At 38.5% G+C, this 9,162-nt stretch overlaps 1 non-coding gene across 1 annotated transcript; it reads left to right on the forward strand.

Moving 5' to 3' along the window:
• The first annotated feature begins 265 nt into the window (after nucleotides 1–265).
• TRNAK-CUU lies at nucleotides 266–338 on the forward strand. The gene has a single exon. It is a non-coding gene; the product is annotated as a tRNA-Lys (tRNA).
• Nucleotides 339–9,162: the final 8,824 nt, after the last annotated feature.

A 9,162-nucleotide genomic window follows, 5' to 3' on the forward strand; every position in this document is an offset into this window, starting at 1 on the left:
TTAACACATCCTGATTGCATGTTTGGTCAATTTCAGACTGTAGAAGCTGATAAAATTCTTCAATTTCCTCATCTGTGGCTTTAGTGGTTGGGGCATAAATTTGAATAACAGTCATATTAATGGGTCTTCCTTGTAGGCGTATGGATATTATCCTATCACTGACAGAATTGTACTTCAAGACAGATCTTGAAACATGCTTTGTGAGGATGAATGCCATGCCATTCCTTTTCAAACTGTCATTCCCGGCATAGTAGATCATATGGTTGCCCAGCTAGCTCAGTTGGTAGAGCATGAGACTCTTAATCTCAGGGTCGTGGGTTCGAGCCCCACGTTGGGCGTGCCAATGTCAGTAACCACCATACTACCATTCATATCCAAATAAAAAAAAAAAATCTGTTCTTTAGCCTGTGTGATAACACAAATTTCATTTCTCTCCATGATATTATACAAAATTCCTTAGAAATATTTACATGTTCTGAAAAACTCTCCTAGTGGCTGTTTGTCAATTCTCATTCTGAGTCACTGTCTATATTTTTCCCATGCCATCTCCTGCTACTCAGGTCTGCTTCTCTGAGATATGGCAGTTTTTTTCTTTTTCCCATTTACTCCAAAACTTAGGCAGATTCCTTTCTTTATCCCCAAAGACATAGCTAACAAAGGCTATTGCTTTTAGTAAAAGTAGTTCAAATTTTTTGACAGTTTTTACTAGACACTCTATTAGATGCACTACAGACATTTTCTCATCAAGTTTTCACAACAACCCCATGAGGCAGGTACTATTACTATCTTCACTTTTTAGACAGGTTAATGGGAGTCTCCAAGCAGTTAGGGAAAATACCAAAAGTCATACTGTGGGTAAGTAGTAGAGGTGGTATTCATGTTGTATTTTCATGATCACTCAGTTTTAAATATTATATAATTTCCATTGTGATTTCTTCTTTGACTCAAGGTTTATTAGGAATATTGTTTCATTTCTAAATAGTGGGAATTTCCTTATATAGCGAATTTGTTATTAACTTCTAATTTAATTCCACTGTAATTAGATGCCCATATGCCTTCATGCCTTTAAACTTATTGAGACAATATTTTGTGGTCCAGCATAGGATTTGTCTTGGTGAATGTACCATGTGCACTTGAGAAGAATTTACATTTTGTATTTATTGGGTGTAATATTCTATAAAAATCAATTTGGTTAGGGTAATTGACAATGTTGTTTAGATAATCTATGCGTTTACTGAATTTTTTAAGTCTAGTTGTTCTATCAATTACTGAGGGAGAGATATTAACATTTTAAAATATGATCGTGAAACTGCTTATTCTTTAATTCTGTCATCTGTTGCTTCACATATTTTCAAGCTTCCTTATTATAAATTAGTATTCTGGTAGTTCAGTTTATGTGTCAACTTGGCTGGGCCTGGTTGAGTGGCTGGGCAGCTGGTGGTAGTTAATCCCCATGAGGAGACTGGCAATCAACTCCATGGTGGGATCCACCACAAGCAGCTGGGTAGCTGCCTTTGAGTAAGTAGTCTGCTTCCTTTATATAAAGAGAAGGCTTTGGGAATGGTCTCTACGTGCTTGGACCCTGCACGTAGCTGTGTTGTTGCTCAGCAGCCTGCTATGCTCTGCTGACCTTGGGTCTTAAAATGGACTTAAGTTAATGGCCTGCCATGTGTTTTGGTAACATCGGGATTGTGCCTTTTTACTTGTCAACCTTGGGGCTTCTCAGCCTCAGCAGCCAGCAGCTGTCTGAGTGAAGAAATGCCTCTAGCTCCAGTGAGCCGGGAACAGGAGGCAGAGCTGGACAGCAAGGTTGAGAGGCTTTCACCCAGCCCCTAGAGCCTGGCACTTTGAACTTGGACTTAAAGCCTCCAAATTGTGAGAGAATAAACTCCTGTTTGTTAAGGCCATTCCATTTGTGGTATATTCTTGTCAGAGCAGCACTATGTAACCGGAACAGTATTATATACAGTTAAGCTTGTTATAGCTTCATGACAATTTGAATTTTTTATCATTATGAAATTCTATCTTTATCATTGGTGATAGTTTTTGTCTTGAAATCTGTTTTATTTGATGTTAATAGAGTCACTTCAATCTTTCCTGTTCTGTTTCTGTGGTAAAACTTTTGCCATTTATTTACTTACAATTTATTTCTATCTCTCTATATATGGAAAGAGTCTCCTGTAGACAGCATATATTTGGATCTTACTTTTCTTATGCATTCTAACAATCTATGCCCTTAAGTAGAATATTCAGACCATTAACATTTAATACAATTATTAATATAGTTGGATTTAGGCTTACTATTAGAGTATTTGATTTTCTGTTTGTCTCTAATTTTGGCTCCTCTGTTCCTGTCATCTTTTGAATTCCATTCAAATTTATCTATTGACTTTTTAGCTATATTTTTGCCTTTTAAAAGTGTTTGCTCTAAGACTACTGTTGTGACAATACCCATCAGTCACATGTGGCTACTGAGCACTTGAAATGCGGCTAGTCCAAAATGAGATGTGGTATAAGTGTAAAATGGACACTGCATTTCAAACATGTAGTATAAAAAAAAGAATGTGTCTTACTTTCCTAATGCTGCCATAACAAAAATATCACAAGTGGATGGTTTTAAAGAATATAAATTTATTGTCTCATGTTTTAGAGGTTAGAAGTCCAAATCAGGGCATTGGCAGAGTTATGATCTCTCTCTGTGGGCTGCAGAGGAAAGATCCTTTCTGATTTTTTTCAGCTTCTGGTGGCCCAGGGAATTTCTTGGTCTTCCTTGGCTTATAGATGGAGGCTTACATGGTGTCTTCCCTACTGTGTGTCTATATCTCTTATGGCTGTTTCCCTTTTTATAATATACCACTCAAAAGGAATTATATTTAGATCCCACCTTATTCCAGTATGACCTCATTAACATAACAAAATAAACTCTATTTCTCAATAGGGTTACAGTCAAAGGACTTCAACATATGTCTTTGAGGACACAATTCAAACCACATTAATTTTTATAGCAATCACATGTTGGAATGATAATATTTTGGACATATTAGGTAGAATAAATGTATTACTAAAATTAATTTCATCTGTTTCCTTTTACTTTTTTTAATGTGCTACTGGAAAATTAAAAATTACATATGTGGCATGTCATATTTCTGTAAGACACCACTACTCTCAGGATTACCAGATGCATTAGCAAATTAAAACAGGCTACATAAATTAATATTGTACCACTTTACATAAAACAGAGAAACCTTGCAACTATATAGGTTCATCCCCATCACCCCATTCTTTATGCTGTAATTATCATATGTACTTCACTTACATATGTTATAAACCCCACAAGACAATATGATCATTTTTGCTTTGAAGAATCATATGTTAGGTGTCATTGAGTTGGCTCCGACTCATAGCAAGCCTATGTAGAACGAACCACCCTGTGTACACAGAACTTTAGGAGGAAAATAATCTTTCATGCTCATCAAGATATTTATCATCTGTGTCTTTCATTCCTTCCCACAGATTTAAGTTTCTATCTGGATCATTTCCCTTCAGCCTGAAGAACTTCTTTTAGCACTTCTTCACTGTAGGTCTGCTGACAATGAATTCTCTAAGTTTTTTTCATCTGAAAATGTCTTTATTTCACCTCCATTTTCAAAGAACAGATTGCTGGAGAAATAATTCTGAGTTTACAGTTGTTTCCTTTCAGCACTTTATAGATGATGTTCTGCTGTCCTGTGACATTGTTTCTTTGAAAAGTCAGTAGTCATCTGAATAAGTGTTCCCTTATATGCAATGCATATTATTTTTGTCTGGTAGCTTTCAAGAATTTCCCTTTACCTTTGATATTTTTAGCAATTTGATCATAATAAAGCTCTGGTGGCATAGTGCCTAAGGCATCTGACTGCTACCCAGAAGGCTGGCAGTTCAAACCCACCAGCCATTCCTCAGAAGGAAGATTGGGCAATATATTTCTGTAGAGACACTGCTTTGGAAACCCAAGGAGGGGTTGCTATGAGTCAGAAATGACTTGACAGCAGTGAGTTTGGTTTTTTGGATAGTAGTGCAGTGGTAAAAGTGCTTGGCAACTTACTGAAAGTTTGGTAGTTTGAACTCAACAGCCTTGGAAACCTTATAAGGCAGTTCTACTATCTGTCCTATAGGGTTACTATGAGTCAGAATAGATTTGATGGCCCTGGGTTTGTGCCAAAGGGACAGGGAGGTGGTATCTTCTGACCTCCTCTAACCCCACAAGAGGAAGACAAAATCACCATCAGTAGCCCAAGGCCTATTCCTGCGAGGCCAGATATGCTCCCTCCCTCCAGCCCTTTCACCAACCCTGACACCAACCATTCCTCCCACAGCACCCACCACCTCTTTGCTGGGTTTGCTGCAGTGGCCACACAGAACTCACAGATGATGGGGTTCATTGGGGAAGCAACAGGCTACAATTCAAGTTCAGGAACACACTCAGTCTCTCAACCTGCCATCTCTCAGCTGACAGTCTCTCTCAGTCTCTCAGCAGCAGTGCATGACTCTCAGTGTCTCTCTCAGCAGCACGTGTCTCTCATATCTCTCTCACAGCAACACATTTCTCATGTCTCTCAGCTGGCAGTGAGAGATTCCTTCTGCTTCTAGGAGGGCTCCTTCTGAGCCTGGCAGAGTGGCCAAACTAACCAATCCCAACATCAGAATTCTATACACCTGAGAGAGAGCGAACTTCCTAGAAGATTGTTTCATACCACTAGCAACAGAAATACCCCAGGTGAATAACTTTAACAATCAGGAGCTACTCAGTTGCTCATGGCAAATCCACCACAGAGTTTACAAAGTCTGTGGCTAGAAAAGCCATATTATATAATTTACTACACTGCAGTTTGGTTTTGGGATCATAATAAATTTAGTTGCAGATTTCTTTGTATTTATTCTAGTTGGAATTCGCTGAGCTTCTTGAATCTGGACATTTATGTCTTTTACCACATTTACCAAAATTTGGGAAATTTTCAGTCATTATTCTTCAATTTTTTTCTGTCTCATTCTCTTTCTGCTTTTCTTCTGCCACTCTAGTGACATGTATGTTACACCTTGTCATGCTGATTCACAGGCTTCTAAGGCTCTGTTCATTTTCATACAATCTTTCTTTTCTTCCCTCTTCTGGTGATCTGATAACCTTAGTGATCTACGATCAAGTTCACAGACTCTTTCCTCTATCATCTCCATTTTGTTGTTAAACTTATCATCAACTGAATGCTTAATTTTAGATATTATATTTTTCAGTTCTGAAATTTCCATTTTATTAATGGTTTTAGTTTCTCTATTGATATGTTCTACATGTTCATTTATTATGAACATGTTTTCCCTTACGTAATTGGAAATAGTTATAAAAACTGTTATAAAATTTGTCTGCCAATTCCAACATCTGGGTGATATTCATGGTTTGTTTTCTTGAGAATGGATATTTTTCTTTTTTTTTTTTTGGTATGTCAACTAATTTTTTGTATCCTGAACATAGTAAATGTTATGCTGTGAAGACTCTAAATGCACTTATATTCCTCTGAAGAGTGTTAATGTTTTAATAGGTAATAAACTTGATTAGACTCAAATTGAAAACTCTGTCTCTTGGGCAGCAGCTCAAACCTAAGTTTATTTATCCTTGGCCCGGCTGCTTTCAGTCTGTCCTGCATATACATGGTACAGGGAGCAGTCAAAGATGCGTGCTGCATTTATCCATGTATTTCGAGTCTTCCCCTTTATGGCTCTCTTTTTTCGTAATACCTGCCTGACTTTCCAGTGGCTGTTATTGCCACAAACTCTGTCCTCTGGTTCTTCAATCAAGAAATACTATGGCTTTTCTACTGCAGTTATAGTTGCCCTGTGTAGCACCAACTACAACCTGCTTAAAAGCACTGGCTTAAAAAAAAAAAAAAAAAGTAGAAAGGTAGAAACCTAACCTGTGCTATTTCCTTTGTCCAAGTTTTGAATTTCCTAAAAAAATTATCCTTCTTTTTAACACTGCCCAGTGTCTCTAGGTTGCTCCCCACACTCTCCATACACACACATACATACACACACACACACACACACAAGCTAATAGTTTATATCTTTGGGAGGATCTGTTGGATAGGAGCTTTACTTAGTCATACCACACGTGAAGCCTGGAGATGGTATTTAAACCCAGGCAGTCCTTCTTCAGAGGCTAAAGTCTTCACAAGTATATTATATGGCATTCTTAAAGGCAACTAGAGGTCTGGTGGCATAGTGTCTAAGGCTTTTGACTGCTAACCAGAAGGTTGGTGGTTCAAATCCCCCAGCCACCCCACAGAAGGAAGTCAGGGCAATCTACTCCCATAAAGATTCACTGCCTTGGAAACTAAATTGATTTCCGAGTCAAAATCAAAAACCAAATTGATTTCTCTGTTGCTATGAGTCAGAACCAAATCGATGGCAGTGAGTTTGTTTTTCTTCCTAAAGGCAAATAATGAGCAAGTTGGCTATTTATCCAACTTCAAGGATACTTAAGGATACCTCATTTAAGGATGGCATGGGAAAATAACAACGCAGAAAAGGAAGATTCAAAATTGGAAATCAGGTATTATTGTTTCTAGAATCTATCAATGACCCCTTCACATGGAAGTCCCTGATGGCCGTTTTTCTCATTAGCTCCAATAAATGTTGTTGAGGCTGAATTCTCTCTCTTCTCCAGAAAATTCTATCCCCAACAGAAGAAGAAAAAAAGTCTTTAAAATCAAAATAATCACAAAACAATTACGTGTTTTCCTTCTCTAGTGCAGACATACCACAAATGTATGGCATTAACAAACAGGGATTTATTCTCTTACAGTTTAGGATGCTAGAAGTCCAAGTTCAAAGTGTCAAGCTCTAGGGACTGGGTGAAGGCCACTTGACCTTGGGCTTCAGCTCTGCCTCTTATTCCCAGCCCACTGAAGCTGGAGGCTTCTCTTAACTCAGGTAGCTGCTGGCTACTGAGGCTGACAAATCCAAGGTCAACAAGTAAAATGGAACAGTCCCAAAATTATCAAGCAATATGGTAGGCTACTAGTTAAACAGTCCTATGATCAGTAGACAACATGACAAGCTGCTACATGCAGGGTCAAGCATGCCAAAAACTTGCACACCATTTCTAAAACTTCTCCTTATATCCTAAAAGCAGACCACATCCCTAAGGCAGCTACTCAGCTGTTCACAGTAGATTCCACAATGGAGGGGATTACCAGTCTCATCATGGAGAATAACTACAATCAGCTGCCCAGCCACTCAAAACCAGGCCCGGCCAAGTTGACACACAACCTTAACTACCACAGCATGTAAGAGCAGTATGAATGGCATAGTGCCTAAGGCATTTGACTGCTAACCAGAAGGCTGGCAGTTCAAACCCACCAGCTACTCCTCGGAAGAAAGGTTGGGCAATATACTTCCATAGTGATACCGCCTTGGAAACCCAAGAAGGGGTTGCTGTGAGTTGGATCCGACTCCATGGCAGTTAGTTTGGCTTATTGTTAAAATATTGAGATGCCTCTGTACTGAATGGATAAATAGCCAAATAGCTACTGACCTGGACCCTGTGACACAGCGGTTAAGCAATAAACTGCTAACCAAAAAGTAAGCACTTCAAATCTACCAAGAGCCACTCCATAGGAGAAAGATACGGCAGTTTGTTTCTGTAAAGATCACAGCCATGGAAACACTATGGGTAGTTTTACTCTCTCCTACAGTCTCTATGGGTCAGACTCGGCTTGATGGGAATGAGCTAAGCCCCCCTGAATTCCTCCCACCCTCCATCCTTCTCCTGGGCAGTCTTTAACCTCATTATGATCAAACAACTGAAGGGTTACACAGGGAGACCACTGGGATACAGCTCCAGCACTGTGGTCTGAACCTGTTCGGTTTAATAGGTACTCTGCTTTATCACTTGTTAACATTTTAAATTATCATTCCTACAGGCCATCAATGACGAATAAACAAAATATTTAGCAGTTCTATCCGAAGCATTCAGATTACTCCTCAGGTTCAGGGTTTCCTCCAAAACAATGACTGGCTTTTAGATCTATATCTACATGAATGAAATATTGGCCAAAGGGTTTCTTCCCAGAACACAGACAAGGCTTCCCCAAAGACACATTTGAGCTCTACCCTAGGTGGCAGAAACTGCTACTGTTAAAAATTTTTATTACTCTGCTGTGCATCCCTAGCTCATTACATCTTGTACTTGTCATGACTTGTCTCTCCAACATAAACTACATGCTGTGCTGCTCCATCCTTCCCAGCACAGTGCTGCCCACACAACAGTAGGTGTCTGATAACTACTTGCTGAACACAATTTTTTAAAATTTCCCAGCAAATCCAACAAAGGAACACTCAACATATAAGTGACATGCATTTGAAGACCAAAATTATGGTGGGTTCAAAATCTATGTCACAAAGTAAAGATGTATTTTGCCTTGTTTTTTAAAAAAGGAAGGATAAATGTGCTACAGTCCTGTAAATAAATATAAATGTATGACAATTTGAGCTTAATTAGGAGGACAAAACCTTGTCAAAGAAACAGGCCTTCTCTGTTCCCTGTCTACTGGTTGTGCTTCTTCCACATGGAAAGGGAACAGGGACAAACATACTAGAAGAGTTATGGAACTTCTTAAACACATATTCCATTTAACTAAACAGAAGACTTTAGAGAAGGATCAAAGCTGAATTTTACCCTGCACAGTGAAATCAACAGGAAGATTTTAAAACAAACACATACATATATGCACATACACACATACACACACAATTGTAAAACACCTAAATGTCCATCAAGAGAGGAACAGTTGAATAAATTATTATATATCCTTACTATGGGATACCATGCAGCTATTAGAAAGAATAAGGTAAATTTATATATGTTCTAAAATGGAAAGACTTAATGAGTTACTGCTAGGTGAAAAGAGCAAATTGTTAAACAATATCCTATAACCTTTTTTTTTTATTATTATTTTTATTGTGATTTGGGTGAAAATTTACAGAGCAAATACACTTTCCATACAGCAGATCACATACACTTTGTCTCATGACATTGACCACAATTTAGCACAATGCAACATCTTCTCTCCCACTTCCTCCCGATAGGTACCGCTTCCCTGTGACCATCCCTCCATGCACTTCTACCCCCTG

Source organism: Orycteropus afer, unplaced genomic scaffold (genome assembly GCF_000298275.1).
Source record: "Orycteropus afer afer isolate SDZICR_OR568_19922 unplaced genomic scaffold, OryAfe1.0 scaffold00034, whole genome shotgun sequence".
NCBI lineage: Eukaryota > Metazoa > Chordata > Mammalia > Tubulidentata > Orycteropodidae > Orycteropus > Orycteropus afer.